The 19,327-nt window shown below is 49.7% G+C and overlaps 1 pseudogene; it reads left to right on the top strand.

The window, feature by feature from the left end:
* The window catches only part of LOC128066750 (elongation factor 2-like), a 67,184-nt pseudogene extending 61,448 nt beyond the window's left edge, over positions 1 to 5,736 (top strand).
* Positions 5,737 to 19,327: the final 13,591 nt, after the last annotated feature.

Raw genomic sequence — 19,327 nt, 5'->3', positions numbered from 1 at the left:
GGGTAGCCAGCGGGTCAGAGCGCAGGTGACAATCTGGGCTTGCAAATGATGGCTGGAGTGGGGGCAGAGTCTTGTAGGGCTGGGGCTTTAACCTGTGGGGTCTGGAACTACCCCCAGATAGGCAGGGTCCACATGAGTTAAGTTGCAGGACCCCCAGCTGCTGTCACAGAAGTGCTGGGTGATGCCGGGGAAACAACACATGCATGTTGGAACTGGAAGAAGCCTCGTCACTTACTAGTAGAACTCGATCTTTCCTGGTGGCCATAACCAATGTCTTTATGCTTGATGTTTATTTCAAAGTCAGAAGATTTAAAGAAGATATGTGTGGTGAAGGATTTAACTGGACTTGGAAAGGCTCTTCTTTCTCCTTTGTGAGCGTGGCCATTCCATTATCATATGAGCAATAATGATACATGACTGAATATTCACATCACCAGTGAGAACTTCCCGATTGCCAGACTCTAAGTGAAGTACTTTAGAATAACCCAGTGATGTAATGAGTTGTTTCCCAGACGGTTCAGCAGAAAAGAACCCGCCAGCCAGTGTAGATTGTGAAATGCAGGAGACCTGGGTTCAGTCCCTGGGTGGGGAAGATCCCCTGGAGGTGGAAATGGCAATCCATTTCCGTATTCTTGCCTGAAAAATTCCACGGATAGAGGATCTTGGGTGCTACAGGCCACAGGGCTGCAAAGAGTTGGACACGAATGAGCACCTGAACATGCACACAGTCGTGCAAATACTGCTGGTTTCTCTGTTTGACAAATGGTGAGACATCATCGCTGTTGTTGTTCAGTCATCCGATTTTGTCTGATTCTTTGTGACCCCATGGACTATACACTCCAAGGAATTGTCTAGGCCAGAATACTGGAGTGGGTAGTGTTTCCCTTCTCCAGGGGATTTTTCTGATTCCCTGCATATTCTAAGAGTCAACTTGAGAATTCTTGTTTTTTATTTCATTTCAAATAGCCTTTGCGTATCTGAAAGGACAGTGTAGGTACTTTCGAGATGTATTCTGCAAAACAAAGCCCTTTTGGCAAATGTGGTCATGATCTCCACGTCGGCATTGCTGTGGTAAGTGTCACATCTCAGCCAGAAGCCAGATCCTAAGCCCTTCCTCTGGCAGAAACAAACTCACAAAATAAGCCAAGAAAGGGAGCTGGAAAAACAAACCACACCAACAATCAGAAACTCATCCCTCATGAGACAAAGCTAGAGAAAAAGCCAACATCCTTGTGGCCCCAAAACCCTCTTGGCAATGAATGTTCAGTAAGGAAGAGACGAAACATATCAAGTTCTAAGGAGAGGCAATGCCCATGGCCAGTGTGGTTTAGCAACAGCCTGACTGCTCAGATGTAGACACACACCAATGTAAACCCTCTGCAGACAGCAGTGATGATCATCACCATAGTAAGTGTTTAGTCTGGTGACAACCTGCCCTGGGCACCACATAAGGGAGCAGACCTGATTCTCTTCCTCTGCCCCCACACCATTCACTCATGAAGGCAGCTCAGGTGCTATCGAGCCCTGCCTGCCTGTCTGGCTCGTCCATGAGCTGTGACCACCTCCAGGGAAGGACTCCACCTTCTCTTCTCTCTGCACCATGAACCTGCACACAGGGGGCCTTCACAACCTCAGGAGACTCACCCCACCCACACTATAGCCAGAACCCTCCCCAGGCATTAAAACAGCTGTGGAGTCACTTTGGCCTAAGCCCTGGTTACGGATCCCTGCAACCTACTACAGCCCCTACAGCGTGAATAATCAGGTCCTTTATACACAGATTCCTGGCTGTGAGATTCGAGCTTTGGATTCATTGTCAGCTCTGTCCCTCCCGTGGCAGCCAGGTGGGCCGCGATGCAGACAAAGGAGCTCATGAGCTGAGTTTCAAGGGAGGCATTGAAAGGACAGCGATGGAGGCAACCTGTTGCAAACTGAGGGAGGGTCCCTACGTGTCTCAGAAAAGGCCTCTGGTGTGCAGGTGTGGAGGAGGGCTCCCACGGTGCAAAGGAAAGAGAGGTACTCAGGGGCAAAGGCTCATGGCCTTTCCTGTAGCAGCTCCACTTGGTAGCTCGTGAACAGTGGACAGCCAATGTGGTCACATGAGTGTGACTCTTATTCCCTCACAAAGCAAGAGAAAGGGGGCAGGGTATGGGAGAACCCGGAGGGTGTGGCGGGGCGGATGAAGGGAGGTGTCCTTCCTCTCTTCAGTGCAAATTGCTTTTGTGAGTCTCAGAGCTTCCAGACGGCAGTTACCAAGTCAGGTCCCCACAGTATCCAGTGTGGGCTGGGTGCCTTAGCCCCTGTCACATGGACAAGCCACACCATATGGCTTCCCTGGGTTCTAACAGCAGGATCTGGGGAGTTTGTCTAGGTGCACACTTCCTTGCTGTAGCTGTGTCACCTGTTACCCGCTTCTCTGAGCCCCAGTTTTGTCCTCTAGAAAAAAAGACATCGATTGCTACCTTAGCAGGTTGCTACCTTAATCCTGTGAAGACTAATTAGGGTAATCCTACAATTAATAGCTGGCCTTAAGAGATATCAATGAATAGCTGGCCTTAAGAGATACTGGGCTGCTCGGCGCGACCCAGCTCGCTCGGATCTGCTTGGGAGAATCCACCGCCATCCGCCACCATGGTGAACTTCACAGTAGACCAGATCCGGGCCATCATGGACAAGAAGGCCAACGTCCGGAACATGTCTGTCATCGCCCACGTGGACCATGGCAAGTCCACTCTGACAGACTCCCTGGTGTGTAAGGCGGGTATCATCGCCTCTGCCCGGGCTGGGGAGACCCGCTTCACTGACACCCGGAAGGACAAGCAGGAGCGTTGCATCACCATCAAGTCAACGGCCATCTCCCTTTCCTACGAGCTTTCAGAGAACGACTTGAATTTCATCAAGCAGAGCAAGGATGGCTCTGGCTTCCTCATCAACCTCATTGATTCCCCTGGGCACGTCGACTTTTCCTCAGAGGTGACAGCCGCACTCCGTGTCACTGACGGTGCCTTGGTGGTGGTGGACTGTGTGTCTGGTGTGTGTGTGCAGACAGAGACGGTGCTGCGCCAGGCCATCGCTGAGCACATCAAGCCAGTGCTGATGATGAACAAGATGGACCGGGCCCTGCTTGAGCTGCAGCTGGAGCCTGAGGAGCTCTACCAAACCTTCCAGCGTATCGTGGAGAATGTCAACGTCATTATCTCTACCTACGGCGAGGGCGAGAGAGGCCCCATGGGCAACATCATGACTGACCCCGTCCTTGGTACTGTTGGCTTTGGATCTGGTCTCCATGGTTGGGCCTTTACCCTGAAGCAGTTTGCAGAGATGTATGTGGCCAAGTTTGCCGCCAAGGGCGAGGGACAGCTAGGGCCTGCTGAGCGGGCCAAGAAGGTGGAGGACATGATGAAAAAGCTGTGGGGAGACCGGTGCTTTGATCCAGCCACTGGCAAGTTCAGCAAGTCAGCCAATAGCCCTGATGGCAAGAAGCTGCCACGGACGTTCTGCCAGCTCATCCTGGACCCAATCTTCAAGGTGTTTGATGCAATCATGAACTTCAAGAAAGAGGAGACGGCAAAACTAATTGAAAAACTGGACATCAAGTTGGACAGTGAAGATAAGGACAAGGAGGGCAAACCACTTCTGAAGGCTGTGATGCGCCGCTGGCTGCCTGCTGGGGACGCCCTGCTGCAGATGATCACCATCCACCTGCCTTCCCCTGGGACAGCCCAGAAGTACCGCTGTGAGCTCCTGTATGAGGGTCCCCCAGACGATGAGGCAGCCATGGGCATTAAAAGCTGTGATCCCAAAGGCCCTCTCATGATGGACATTTCCAAAATGGTGCCGACCTCTGACAAAGGTCGGTTCTACGCCTTCGGCCGGGTCTTCTCAGGGCTGGTGTCTACCAGCCTGAAGGTCCGCATCATGGGACCCAACTATACTCCTGGGAAGAAGGAGGACCTGTACCTGAAGCCGATCCAGAGGACAATCCTGATGATGGGCCGTTACGTGGAGCCCATCGAGGATGTGCCTTGTGGCAACACTGTGGGTCTGGTGGGCGTGGACCAGTTCCTGGTGAAGACTGGCACCATCACCACCTTCGAGCATGCCCACAACATGCGGGTGATGAAGTTCAGCGTGAGCCCTGTTGTCAGGGTCGCTGTGGAGGCCAAGAACCCGGCCGACCTGCCCAAGCTGGTGGAAGGTCTGAAGCGGCTGGCCAAGTCGGACCCCATGGTGCAGTGCATCATCGAGAAGTCCAGGGAGCACATTATCGCAGGGGCTGGGGAGCTGCACTTGGAGATCTGCCTCAAGGACCTGGAGGAGGATCATGCTTGCATCCCCATCAAGAAATCTGACCCAGTTGTCTCATACCGGGAGACTGTCAGTGAGGAGTCGAACATGCTCTGCCTGTCCAAGTCCCCCAACAAGCACAATAGGCTTTACATGAAGGCGCGGCCCTTCCCTGATGGCCGGGCTGAGGACATCGACAAGGGCGAGGTGTCTGCACGCCAGGAGCTCAAGCAGCGGGCCCGCTACCTGGCTGAGAAGTACGAGTGGGACGTGGCTGAGGCCCGTAAGATCTGGTGCTTCGGCCCTGATGGCACGGGCCCCAACATCCTCACGGACATCACCAAGGGTGTACAGTACCTCAATGAAATCAAGGACAGTGTGGTGGCTGGCTTCCAGTGGGCCACCAAGGAGGGGGCGCTGTGCGAGGAGAATATGCGGGGCGTGCGCTTTGACGTCCATGATGTGACGCTTGCACGCTGATGCCATCCACCGTGGGGGTGGCCAGATCATCCCCACAGCTTGGCGCTGCCTGTATGCCAGTGTGCTGACTGCCCAGCCCCGGCTCATGGAGCCCATCTATCTTGTGGAGATCCAGTGTCCGGAACAAGTGGTTGGTGGTATCTACGGTGTCCTGAACAGAAAGCGGGGCCACGGCTTTGAGGAGACCCAGGTGGCCGGCACTCCCATGTTTGTTGTGAAGGCCTACCTCCCTGTCAATGAGTCCTTTGGCTTCACCGCTGACCTGAGGTCCAACACGGGTGGCCAGGCCTTCCCCCAGTGTGTGTTCGACCACTGGCAGATCCTGCCTGGTGACCCCTTTGACAACACCAGCCGCCCCAGTCAGGTGGTGGTGGAGACACGCAAGCACAAAGGCCTGAAGGAAGGGATCCCAGCCTTGGACAACTTCCTGGACAAGTTGTAGGCGGCCTCTGCTTAGCCTGCCACTGGGTGGGACTTGGCGCGGCCCCTGCGCCCAGGGACAAGTGACCACAGCAACAAGCCCCCACATTCTCCACAACACCTCGAGGCTGTCCAGACCCAGTAATGCTCTGCCTGACAGGTTTCTGGGGCCCACTTCGTGCCATCACTCAACATGAACACTTGATGCTGTTTCTTTCGATATTTCTTTCCAGATTTTAGGGGCAACAAGTGCCCTCGGAGCAGGGACTTATCTGGCCGGTGGGAATGGGGGAGGGGATGGGACAACCAATACTTTTTTGTTGAGAGGGAAACTTAATGTCAAAAAGTTAAAAATAAACGCATTAAGAGGTTTATTTGGGTAAATGGCCCCTAGTGGATTTTCCTCCAGTAGGGGCAAGAAACAAGCGGGTAGATGTTCTCTTTGGACAGAAGCTAGAAGGCAGGAAACCCCGCCCGCACAGTGTCACTGAGCACCTCCAGCTGTATTAGTGCCATTGGAATAATAAACTCAACATGGTGGAAAAAAAAAAAAAAAAAAAAGAGAGATACTGGGCTTCCCTGATAGCTCAGCTGGTAAAGAATCCTCTTGCCATGCAGGAGTCCCAGGTCTGATTCCTGGGTTGGGAATCCTGATCCACTGCAGAAGGGACAGGCTACCCACTCCAGTAGTCATGGGCTTCTCTTGTGGCTCAGCTGGTAAAGAATCTGCCTGCAATGCAGGAGACCTGGGTTCAATCCCTGGACTGGGAAGATCCCCTGGAGAAGGGAAAGGCTACCCACTCCCGTATTCTGGCCTGGAGAATTCCATGAAATGTATAGCCTATGGGGTCGCAAGAATCATACACGAATGAGGGACTTTCACTTCATTTTCAAGAGATACGACCTGAATCCAGATTAAACTGGCGTCTCCAAGTGTCATCTGGCATTTCTTCCCTGAAGCCAGCCAAAACCCACACAGCTGCATTTCCAGGGTCTCCACTTAGCCAGCTGGACAGAAAACCCAACATGGTTCAAACAAGCTGACAGGCAAGCAGGAGAGGACTCACAGGCAGACCGCTTCCCTCCGGTTTCAGGTGGAGCTCCGGGACCACAGCAGGAACCGGCGCTCTCAACCCCTGGGCTCAGCAACGGCCTCATTCTCAGGCCAGCAGCTCTGCCCTCATGGGCTCAGGAAGGTCACCAACTGCCCCAGGCTGACCTCACGCCCCTCCCACTGCTGGAGCCTGACCTCACCCAGCCCCACCCCTTCTGGCAGAAGGCGAGCTCCTCTTCCCTTGCTTCCAGCGAGAGGCCCGGCCCTGGGCCCCGATTGGTCACCGCACCAGTCCTGAGCCAGTCACGGTGGCCAGGAGGGATAGAACACACCGACTGGCCAGGTTCAGGTCATGTGACCATACTCTCCAGGACACGGGTGAGTTACTCCCCCTGTGTCAGCGGTGGAGACAGTGCGATGCCCAAGAGCAGGGCTGAGAGTCCAGTCACTGTGTCCGTGTGCTCAGTGTCCTGGGACGTGCCTGCGCATCCTCTCTACACTCCACTTTGTCCTCTGCAGGCAAAATATTCATGACACACCTCTTTCCTTCCCAAGCGCTGTTTCACGCACCCACATTCAAGGGAGCAGGGCCTTCTGTTTGAAGATAGGTTATGAGATCCTCTCTTGACCTCTGGGCTTGGTACTTGTATCATGTTAGAATAATTTATTCGGTCTAAAAACCCCCACAAGCACCACCACATGCTGCTTTGCGTATTCAGGATTCTTAGCTGTTCTGAGTTGAGGGCATGGCCCACGGGCCTCCCAAAGGGAGTGAATTTTGTCCAAGGAAGCACCTGAGAGGCTGAATCACTGAATCACTTTGCTATACACCTTAAACAAACAAATTATTGTAAATTAACAATACCTGAACTTAAAAGAAATTCCTTCATCCAAAATTGTTCTAAGTTCTGTAAAGTTTTTCTTTCAGCCGTTGGTTCTTCAGTTCAATTCAGTTCAGTTCATTTCAGTTCAGTTCAGTTCAGTCGCTCAGTCGTGTCCAACTCTGCGACCCCATGAACTGCAGCACGCCAGGCCTCCCTGTCCATCACCATCTCCCGGAGTTCACTCAAACTCACATCCATCTAGTCGGTGATGCCATACAGCCATCTCATCCTCCGTCGTCCCCTTCTCCTCCTGCCCCCAATCCCTCCCAGTATAAGGGTCTTTTCCAAAGAATCAACTCTTTGCATGAGGTGGCCAAAATACTGGAGCTTCAGCTTTAGCATCATTCCTTCCAAAGAACACCCAGCGCTGATCTCCTTTGGAATGGACTAGTTGGATCTCCTTGCAGTCCAAGGGACTCTCAAGAGTCTTTTCCAACACCACAGTTCAAAAGCATCAATTCTCTGCTCAGCTGTTTTTATAGTCTGACTCTTACATTCATACGTGACTACTAGAAAAATCTTAGCCTTGACTAGACAGACTTTGTTGACAAAGCAATGTCTCTGCTTTTGAATATGCTGTCTAGGTTGGTCATAACTTTCCTTCCAAGGAGTAAGCATCTTTTCATTTCATGTCTGCAATCACCATCTGCAAGGAAAGATATAAGCATCTGAATGCAGAGTTCCAAAGAAGAGCAAAGAGAGATAAGAAAGCCTTCCTCAGTGATTCATGCAAATAAATAAAGGAAAGCAATAAAATGGGAAAGACCAGAGGTCTCTTCAAGAAAATTAAAGATACCAAGGGAATATTTCATGCAAAGATGGGCTCAATAAAGGACAGAAATGGTATGGACCTAACAGAAGCAGAAGATATTAAGAAGAGGTGGCAACAATACACAGAAGAACTGTACAAAAAAGAGCTTCACGACCAAGATAAAAACGATGGTGTGATCACTCACCTAGAGCCAGACATCCTGGAATGTGAAGACAAGTGGGCCTTAGAAAGCATCACTACGAACAAAGCTAGTGGAGGTGATGGAATTCCAGTTGAGCTATCTCAAATCCTGAAAGACAATGCTGTGAAAGTGCTGCACTCAAGTTGCCAGCAAATTTGGAAAACTCAGCAGTGGCCACAGGACTGGAATAGGTTAGTTTGATTCCAATCCCAAAGAAAGGCAAGGAAAAGAATGCTCAAACTACCGCACAATTGCACTCATCTCACACGCTAGTAAAGTAATGCTCAAAATTCTCCAAGCCAGGCTTCAGCACTATGTGAACCATGAAGTTCCAGATGTTCAAGCTGGCTTTAGAAAAGGCAGAGGAACCAGAGATCAACTTGCCAACATCCTCTGGATCATGGAAAAAGCAAGAGAGTTCCAAAAAAACCCATCTATTTCGGCTTTATTGACTATGCCAAAGCCTTTGACTGTGTGGACCACAATAAACTGTGGAAAATTCTGAAAGAGATGGGAATCCCAGACCACCTGACCTGCCTCTTGAGAAACCTATATGCAGGTCAGGAAGTAACAGGACATGGAACAACAGACTGGTTCCAAATAGGAAAAGGAGTACGTCAAGGCTGTGTATCGTCACCCTGCTTATTTACCTTCTATGCAGAGTACATCATGAGAAACGCTGGGCTGGAAGAGGCACAAGCTGGAATCAAGATTTCCGGGAGAAATATCAATAACTCAGATATGCAGATGACACCACCCTTATGGCAGAAAGTGAAGAGGAACTAGAAAGCCTCTTGATGAAAGTGAAAGAGGAGAGTGAAAAAGTTGGCTTAAAGGTCAACATTCAGAAAGCTAAGATCGTGGCATCTGGTCCCATCACTTCATGGCACATAGATGGAGAAACAGTGGAAACAGAGTCAGACTTTATTTTGGGGGGTTCCAAAATCACTGCAAGTGGTGACTGCAGACATGAAATTAAAAGATGCTAACTCCTTGGAAGAAAATTTATGAGCAACGTAGATATCATATTCAAAAGCAGAGACATTACTTAGCCAACAAAGGTCCATCTAGTCAAGGCTATGGTTTTTCCAGTAGTCATGTATGGATGTGAGAATTGGACCTTGAGGAAAGCTGAGCCTTGAAGAACTGATGCTTTTGAACTGTGGTGTTGGAGAAGACTCTTGAGAGTCCCTTGGACTGCAAGGAGATCCAACTAGTCCATTCTAAAGGAGATCAGCCCTGGGTGTTCTTTGGAAGGAATGATGCTAAAGCTGAAGCTCCAGTATTTTGACCACCTCATGAGAAGAGTTGACTCATTGGAAAAGACCCTGATGCTGGGAGGGATTGGGGGCAGGAGGAGAAGGGGACGACAGAGGATGAGATGGCTGGATGGCATCACGGACTCGATGGATGTGAGTCTGAGTGAACTCCGGGAGATGGTGATGGACAGGGAGGCCTGGCGTGCTGCAATTCATGGGGTCGCAAAGAGTCGGACACGACTGAGCGACTAAACTGAACTGAACAGGTCTAGAACAAGCTTGACTTTCGGTCAAAGCACCTCGTGTTATTTTCAACTATTATAAAAGGAAATGAAAGGGAATAAGGTGTAGTGTTCTGGTGCTATACTCTGTTTTAAAAACAGGATTTTTATGCTGAGTCTTTGAGCACAGCAAAAAAGGTTCACGGTTTTATTTTTTTTTCCTCCTCCTATTTATACACAGATGAAATTCTTGAGAAATCTAGGTAAGGGGTTGAAGTTGAGGTTAATTGGTGTTAAATCCAGGAGAATTGGAGGAAGCCAGGAAGATGGAAGAAGAAGTGGATGGGGCTGCCATCAATAAAATCGGCACCCTTCTCCTGCATCACACCCCTCTGCAGTGTAACCCATGGCACTTTGTCTTCAGTCAGTCCCTCCCGCTAGCCCCATGAGGACAAGAGAGCGACTCAGCTTTGCCCACTGAGCACAGGGGTGGTGGGCCCAGTTCATCTGACCTGTGTGAAGAAATTGGGCCTGCAGCCCAGCACACAGGGCACCAGACCCATCCATTCTGTGTGTTTAGGCAAAAGTGGCTGAGGATCACAGTCCAACAAATACCAAAGCTGCTTCTGATTCCAGACACTCCTGACTGCATTTTCTTTTAAAGTATAATCAGGCTCCCTCCTGATTGCACTTTGTCTCAGATTGCATAATGAACATGCTTTTGTTTAAAAAATTGTTTTGCATTGTCACTTCTGAACTGTGTTGATGATATCGTATCTGACATAGCGACAGAGTTTGGTGTTTTGTGTTTATTTTCACTCAAGCTGGGTAGAAGACAGAAGAACGACCTGAGAAGTGTCACTCTTTCGGAGGCCAGCGCTCAGGTGAAGGATATTGCAATATTCAGGGAGAGGATAATTCTAAAAGATGGACTTCAATAAGGTATTTTGAGCATATTTTCCATGGGATCTTAGTAGATGAAAAAGATCCAAATATGGAGAAGGGATGGCACCCACTCCAGTGTTCTTGCCTGGGAAATTCTTGCCTGGGACAGAGGAGCCTGGTGGCCTACAGTCCATGGCATCACAAAGAGACAGACACAGCTTAGCCACTGAACAGCAACAATACACAACCAGGCAGATTGTGATTTGGGGAAACGCTGCTTGATGGAAATGTAGAATAAAACGGAGAGTGAAGTGACCTAGCAAACATGGAGCATAGAGTTTTGGAAGAAATTAAAAGTGTATAGAATAATAGTTGCAAATATTCAAGCAATAAAGTCTGTGGCTAAAGGAAAAAAAGGAAAAGATCCAGATAAAGAAAAGAAAGTATTTGTAAAGACGGATAAAGATCAAGCTTCTGAAATCCGGGTGACAATGATGCTCACTGAGAGCTGTAAGCTGTGCGGTCTTCATCACAGAAATCTTCTTCCTGTCACCAGGGTGTGTATAGGAGAAAAGCCCTTGCGGATATTGGCTTACATGAACTGGGGGAATCTTAGATTGTTTTTATGGCAGCACCAATTAGTAGAGGCCCATAATCCAAGGGCGGTGTCTCAACAAGACTTGGTTCACATGACTGTTCAGATTGCCTGAGGAATGAGCCATCTGTCCAGCAGGGAAGTCATCCACCAAGATGTGGCTGTTAGGAACCGTGTCGCTGAGGACACACTTCAAGTGAAGATTGCAGACAATGCTGTCTGCAGAGACGTGTTCCCCATGGACTCTGTCATTGCCTGGGGGACAATGAGAACAGGCGGGTTTGGTGGATGGCCCTTGAAAGTCTGGTTAATAACGAGTTCTCCAGTGCCAGTGACCTGTGCGCCTTCAGAGGGAGGCTGTGGGAGCTAGCTTTTGACTCTGGGCCTAATGCCCTACGTGGACAGGGACCCCTTTGACATGGCTGCGTGCCCTAAAAGACGGTTACCGCACTGTCCTGAGGAACTGTTTGCTGTGATCGCTTGTTGCTGGCCCTTCGATCTGGAAGAAAGATCCTAGTTTTAGCAGCTGCTCATGGATAGCCACCTCTGCCATGTCCTCATGATTACAGATGGGTCACTAATTGCACCCCATGTTCAGCTATGTATCTTGAAAGAAAAAGATCAAAGAATTTGCGCACCTGCCTTGAAACCACCACAGGTAACTACTATTAATAATCCTGCTTTTCCCTCTAAACATTCTTAAACACCTTTTTTTAAACATTTTTTCATTTCACTAATTATTTTGCTACAATGTTACTTTTGATAACTCCCTAACATACTGTATGGGTCTAACACCAGTAACTTAACCAGAATCCCACTGGGAACATTTTGATTATTTTGAAGTTTTTGACATTTGAATAATACTACAAAAACGTTTTGTCACATAAATGTCTATATGCGTGTTAGTCACTCAGTTGTGTCCAACTCTTTGCCACCCACGAGCTGTAGCCTGCCAGGCTCCTCTGTCCAGAGGATTCTCCAGACAAGAACAATGGAATGGGTTGCCATTCCCTTCTCCACGGGATCTTCCCAACCCAGGGGTTGAACCCAGGTCTCCTGCATTGCAGGCAGATTCCTCATCATCTGAGCCACCGAGGAAGCCCAAATGTCTCTCAAATCCATGATTATTGAACAAGGCTAAGAGGTAGACTAAAATGATCGTTTGTGTGGAAATGGTTTCAGCAACTCAGAGAATGGAGCAAAAGCCAAGTGCTTCATAAGACACTGTCTGGACACTCTCCAGGGAGGGAGAGGTGGAAATCCTGGGAAGTGGTTTGCATCAGGAAGATTCCAGACTCCTGTGGGATGGTAGCATAATGGAGGACAGAAACAGCTGTCAAAGCCAGAGACCTTTCGCTGTGATTCAGCAGGGAAAGCATGAGGTGTGCCCAAGAGGACAGAACAGACAAAAGAATCCAGAGGAAGACACTCAAGTGCTGAGACACGGTAGAACCCGAGTCTGAGGAGTCAAGAAAAAAAAAGGCCAAGATGACTCAGGACCCAGGAAAGGGATGGGTGAAAAGTCACTTCACGATTTTGTGGCATCTATTCCAAACACTGAGTTTTGTATTTTCTATTTGTCCAACTCAAACTATTGGGGGATGTCAAAGAATCTTTAAAAGTTTATATGTATTTAATGAAATTCTATAGAGTGAATGTTTAATATCCAGGCAGAGAGACTGTGTGCACCCTGCTTATCTTTACTACTGGGGACAAATTTCTGGCCTTTAATCCTATTCTTTTCAATTTATAAAATGGACATGACATTTTTCAGATTTGCTTAAAGTTTAAGTTCTTTGAGCAAAGATTGTGGCCAACTTTGCTTAAAGGCTGTTTGAAGGGTTAACAGGACTTTTCAGGTGGTGCTAGTGGTAAAGAACCCTCCCTGTCAATGTAGGGGACCTAAGAGATGCTGGTTGCATCTCCGGGCCAAGAAGAGCCTCTGTAAGAGAGCATGGCAACCCACTCCAGTATTCTTGCCTGGCGAATCCCATGAACAAAGAAGCCTGGTGGGCTAAGGTCCATAGGTTGCAAAGAGTTAGACATGACTGAAGCGACTTAGCATGCAACAAGCACAAATGGTTGACACGCCTTAGAAAGGAGAGGTTGGCTACTGCCTTGTAGGGGCTAGAGGTTGTCCCCTGCCGATCAGGGCCATGTACTCACATTCTAGGCTTCTTTCCTCCGAAAGAGGCTTTGTTTCTATTCCAGAAGAAAATACAGGATCTTTCCTACTGAGGAGGAGAGCAGGAGCAGATGTGTCAGCCATCTATTTAAGCTCTGAGTTTCATAACCTGGAATTTATGCATAAACCCCATTGCACACACAGGTACACATGCCTCTACCCTCTCCCCCTGGGGGGAACCAGGGCTAAGTTTATTCGGCAATGAAACAGTCTGATGCTTGATCCAGAGATCTCATGTCGGGCTGGTGTGTATACAGTTGGCTAGCATGTATGTTTGTATGCATACATATACACTTGCATACTGGTATAAATACATGCCACCCAGGTATACGTGCACACTCATAAAGACTCATATAAATAACTGTGGTAAGGTAACTCGTTAACTCAGAAGTAGGATCTCAGACCTGTCAGAATTTCAGACAAAATACCGAGAAATGGATCAACAGAAGCAGTGGGATGTCTCAAGATCAGGGTAAAAGGATGGTGACTTCCCCCACCTCCAGTCGCTCACTTGCTCTGATGAAACAAGCTGCCATGTTTTGTGCAGCCCTATGGAGAGGCCCGGGCTTCCCTGGTGGCACTGGGGGTAAAGAACCTGCTTGCCATTGCTAGAGACCCAAGAGAGGCCAGTTCAGTCCCCGAATTGGAAAGATCCCCTGGAGGAGGGCATGGCAATCCACTCCAGTATTCTTGCCTGGAGAATCCCATGGACAGAGGGAGCCTTGCACAGGGTTGCCAAGGGTCGGACACAGCTGAGGCGACTTAGCATGTACATACACACATATGGAGAGGACTGGGCTTCCCTGGTGGCTCAGCCGTGAAGACTCCGCCCGCTAATGCAGGAGACTTGGCTTTGATCCCTGGGTTGGGAAGATCTCCTGGAGAAGGAAATAGCAACCCACTCCAGTATTCTTGCCTGGAGAACTCCACGGACATAGGGGCCTGGTAGGCTACAGTCCATGGGGTTGCAAAGAGTCTGACGTGACTGAGTGACTAACAAACAATAAATGGAGAGGCCCACATCACAATAAACAATAAACGGAGAGGCCCACGTCACAAGGACAAAGGACAGCCTCCTGCCAACTGCCCCCAAGAACTGAATCCAGCCCCCACCTCATGTGTACGCTTGGAAGCACGTCCTTTCCATTCAGACCTTGAAGGGACCACAGCCCCAATCTGGTGAGACTCAGTATCAGAGAATCAATCTACACTGAACCATGAGAAATGGTGATGTAATAAAGGCTGTGACACACCTAGATGCCGTATTAGAAACAGAGACATCACTTTGCTGACAAAGATCCGTCTGGTCAACGCTATAGTATTTCCAGTAGTCAAGTACGGATGTGAAAGTAGGACCATCAAGAAGGCTGAGCACCGAGGAACTGATGCTTTGTTTAACTGTGGTGCTGGAGAAGACTCGTGAGAGTCCCTTGGATAGCAAGGAGAGCAAACCAGTCAATCTTGAAGCAAATCAACCCTGATTATTCATTGGAAGGACTGATGCTGAAGCTGAAGCTCCAATACTTTGGCCACCTGATGGGAAGAGCCGACTCACTTGAAAAGACTCTGATGCTTGAAAGATTGAAGGCATGAAAAGAAGGGGTCGACAGGATGAGATGGTTGGATGGCATCACCGACTCAGTGGACGTGAGTTAGAGCAGACTCTGAGAGAGGGGGAAGGACAGGGAGGTCTGGCATGCTGCCGTCCACGGGGTCACCAAGAGTCAGACACGACTGAGTGACTGGACAACAAGAATAAGGCTGTAGTTTTAAAACACCAAGTTTTAGGGTAATTTCCACTAATACGTGCTCTTACCTATCCTGTAAAACATGGCCCGAGTCTCCCTGGCGTCCGTGCACACGGGTGTCCCTCCCACAGCAGCAGTGCTGCTGGCCATGCCCTGCGTGCACGTTCTCGGAGGGAACAGGGCCCAGAGCATCAGGGTTCACAGGGCTGCCCTGCCCTGGGCCTCTTCATCCAGAGGCCAGTGTTTAACACAGAAGTGCCCTGGCATCTGGGGGTCAGCCACCGCTGAGGGGCCACCCTCCCTTGCAGGCTCTGGGCGGTCCTCTGGTGGGTCCATCCCGGGAGCCCAGCCCTGCTCGAGCCACTCTGAGAGCAGGAGGCTGTCTGCTCTGTCCTGTTCACGTCTCAGCTAGAAAGCTGGATTGGGTTTTAAGTTTTTTTACCAGCAGCTTTTAGCTATATGTCAGAATAAAGTCAGCCACAGAGTTCTCTCCTTGATCTGCTTGGTCCTTCACATTTCTCTGAATTCTCAAAGCAGCTGAAGCCCAGAATGGGGAGGGGCGGGGTGTCTGGAGAGGAGGGGCTCGGGCACCAGCTGCCGTCCCAGGACTGACTCGTCTATGTGTTTGTTTCCAGTTTACCCGCACTACTTCTGTAGGTGATTATACAGCGTCCAGAAGACGACAAAGGCTACATTTTGAACTTGATGCAATCTTTAATCTGTCAATACTTGTTATATGGACCATAAGATATTTTATTAGAGTTTTTCATTAGGGAAAAATTCATGAATACCATAGAGAAAATATTTTAAAATTTAATGTTTCTTATATTTATGTAAACTTATGACTTCATTTATATACTTCCTTTTTCTTGTCTATCCAGGCTATGAATATCCTTTCAGATCAGTTCCTGTTCTGATACCTGATTTTAGTCTTTCAAATGATTGTACTGTAATACTTGTCTGTATAAATCCTATGAACAAATATAGGGCTTTTGCAAATGATGCATTTATTGTCATTATTCTTGTTTAATTTTTAAATGTTAAGCCATGAGAGAAGGGGTTTTACTGCGATTGTAAAATCATCATGACACGGTGTGCATTATCCTTCCAGAATGTAACCAAGCTCTCCAACAATCACTCTGAAATGAGCAAACTGAATTTCAACCAACTGTTGTATTTTAACGACTGACCTAAACTGTACTTTGTTTCTGGGAAGAACTGCTTTTTGTCTGCAGCGTGAAGCCATTTAAAAGTACTGGGTGTTAACTGTGAGCTTCTAATGAAATTTGGGCTGAAAGGATAACTAGGAGACGACTATGAAAATCTCTCCTGTAACCCAGTCTCTGTGGACCCAGATCCCTCCTCTCTGGTGAGACTCTTCGAGGACCAATCGCGATGCCCTGCACCCGCTGTGGAGCCATCGAGCTGGACAGTGAGGACGCCACATCCCTGACAGACAGACAGCACAGTGCAGCTCTGACAAAGACCTTATTTTTCTGATGTAAATCATCTTTTTACATCTGTTTGTAAACATGTTTAAAGAATGGACCTAGGCATACATTTCTAGATTTTGATGACATAACCATTTTGGATAGTATAAGTAGCAAATGTAACTTTTACTTTTTCAGCAGCACATTAAAGCAGGCAGCAAGAGATGCATTCAGGTCATGGTGCCTTATTATGCAGCTGATATCTCAGCAGACACAGACAGCATGTCTCCTTACATGTGTGTTCTGCCTTTCCTTGTACAATTCATTGTTAACATTCTAATTTTCTATCTTTTGTGAACTTCCTGAATATGTGACAAAGTATGCACAGTCTACTTTTGAACTATTTTTTATCACAGTATTATTTATTGCTTTCTTTCAATAAAGTACTGAAGCAAAATTTCCCACTGCCAATAAAGAGTGCCGAGGGTAAGCTGTATTCTCAATGAGAACAGACCACAGCTGGTAATGGGAGCCCGTGTCATCACACGGACATTCTGTTAAGAGAAACGGATGGATACAATGGAAAGGCTAGAAGGCGGAAGTATAGGTGTCCCCAAAGGACAACCGACCTGGAATTCATGTCCTTGGATCTGGAGACAAGGGACTCCATCACTTCAGCACCTGCGGGGACGGGGCCCCTCTGCTGCTGAGGCGTGGGCAGCGGGCCGAGGGTGGGAACAAAGTGCAGGTGTCGAGGCTCACCGTGGATCCCAGGGTGGGGTGGCCGAGGGCAACCCTGACGTGGACGCGAATGATGCACTAGGGAGTGTACGTGTGCACGCTTGTGTGTGGGAGCTTTTCATGTTATTTTGGTCAACAGTCTTTGTTATTCATATATCCACAGAAACAAGAATGTAGCAGGGGGAGGTGGGAGGGAGATTCAAGAGGGAGGGGACACACGCACACCTATGGCGAATGCATGTTGCTGTACGGCAGAAATCAAACCGATACTGCACAGCAGTTATGCTTCAGAAAAAAAGAACATAGCAAGGTGGTCAGGAAAGTATGGAAAAAAGATTTCTCATAGAGATTTATAATCACAACTCTGTGTACATCTGGGAGCAGGCTGCCCACCACCATCAGACCTTCCCACCAGCATCAGACGTTTAACCCCCAGCATCAGGCCTTAGTCGAGCATCAGGACCTCCCCCAGCTCAGACCCTAGTCCAGCATCAGATGTTCCCGCCCCAGCATCAGGGCCCTCCCCCAGCATAAGGCCCTCCTCCAGCATCAGGCCTTAGTCCAGCATCAGGACCTCCCCCAGCATCAGATGTTCCACCCCCAGCAGCAGGGCCTCCCCCAGCATAAGGCCCTCCTCCAGCATCAGGCCCTCCCTCAGCAACAGGCCCTCCCCCAGCATCAAGCCCTCCCCCAGCAACAAGCCCTCCCCCAGCATCAAGCCTTCCCCCAGCATCAAGCCCTCCACCAGCATAAGGCCCTCCCACAGCATCAGGCCCTCCCCCAGCATCAGGCCCTCATCCAGCATCAGACCCTCCCCCAGCATCAGGCCTTAGTCCAGCATCAGGGCCCTCCTCCAGCATCAGGCCCTACCCCAGCGTCAGGCCCTCCTTCATCATCAGGCCTTAGTCCAGCATCAGACCTTCCCCCAGCATCAGACCCTAGTCCAGCATCAGGCCCTCCCCCAGCATCAGGCGTGGCAGCCCCACTTGTCTGACGCTCCTGAGCACACTTGGGCAGCCCCAGAGCAGCGGGACAATAGCTCTTGCAGGATGTGCATCTTTAGGAATCACCTGCGGAGCAGCAGCAGCTGGGGTCTGTTTCAGGCCAAGGAGAGGCAAAGAAGAGGCACTTCTGCCGGAGGCAGCGGTGGGTGTGGGCACGTTCCCCAGCTCTGCTGCCTCCCCGAGGGGGCTTTGCTCTCCTGCTCTTCTCACATGCTCACTCCAGGGCCCCAGGGCTGTGTCCTTCCAGATTCACGGTCTCCTTGATATCTCAAGCCCAAGTCCTGAGTTGCGTCCCAGTCCGGCGTGGCAGAGGGCTGGGAACATCCAAGCTCAAGGGCTGAAAGGATCCCAGGGGGACAGCCGAGCCCCAGCAGGTGGCAGAGCAGGCGATGAGGGTGGCCGCCCACAGAGAGCCCCACAGCAGCACTGGAAGGAGAGCAGGGATGCCTTAGCTCACTTGGGGACGTTGCCTGGCCTCAGCACTCAGATGTCACCCCAGCAGCTCTGGGGACACAGGAAGCCGGTGAGTGACACCACGCCACCCTGGCCGTGTGGGTGGGCACTGCTGACCATGGCCTCGGTTTTCATTCCAGTTCCGACTGTCCCTCCAAGGGCTGGCGGGCTCCTCCTCCGAATGGCACAGATATTTTCTTTGTGGGTGAACACATCCCGGCTTGTCTCTGTCGGCACTGTTGTCGCTCTTCGTGTGTTTTCCTCTTCTCATCCTGTGTTGCTGCTCTTCCAGTTTAACTTAGGAGCAGCCCCCTGATTTTCTGCATTTCCTAGTTGTCAGCGTTCCCTGGGGCTTTCCAGGTGGCGCTAGCGGTAAACATCCTGCCTGCCACTGCAAGAGATAACGAGACATGTGGGGTCGATCCCTGGGTTGAGAAGATGCCCTGGAGAAGGGCATGGCAACCCACTCCAGTATTCTTGCCTGGAGAATCCCACGGACAGAGGAGCTACTGGGCTACAGTCCCTGGGGTCACAAAGAGTCAGACACGACTGAAGCAGTTGAGCACACACTCAGCTTTTAGTTCAGTCACTCAGTTGTGTCCAACTCTTTGCCGCTCCGTGGACTGCAGCACTCCTGGCTTTGCTGTAATTCACTGTCTCCTGGAGTGTGCTCAAACTCATGTCCATCGAATCAGTGATGCCATAGAACCATCTCATTCCTGCTGCAT

Source organism: Budorcas taxicolor, chromosome 21, assembly GCF_023091745.1.
Source record: "Budorcas taxicolor isolate Tak-1 chromosome 21, Takin1.1, whole genome shotgun sequence".
Classification (NCBI taxonomy): domain Eukaryota; kingdom Metazoa; phylum Chordata; class Mammalia; order Artiodactyla; family Bovidae; genus Budorcas; species Budorcas taxicolor.
The sequence above is the reverse complement of the archived record's forward strand: the minus strand, read 5'-3'. Positions and strand labels throughout refer to the sequence as shown.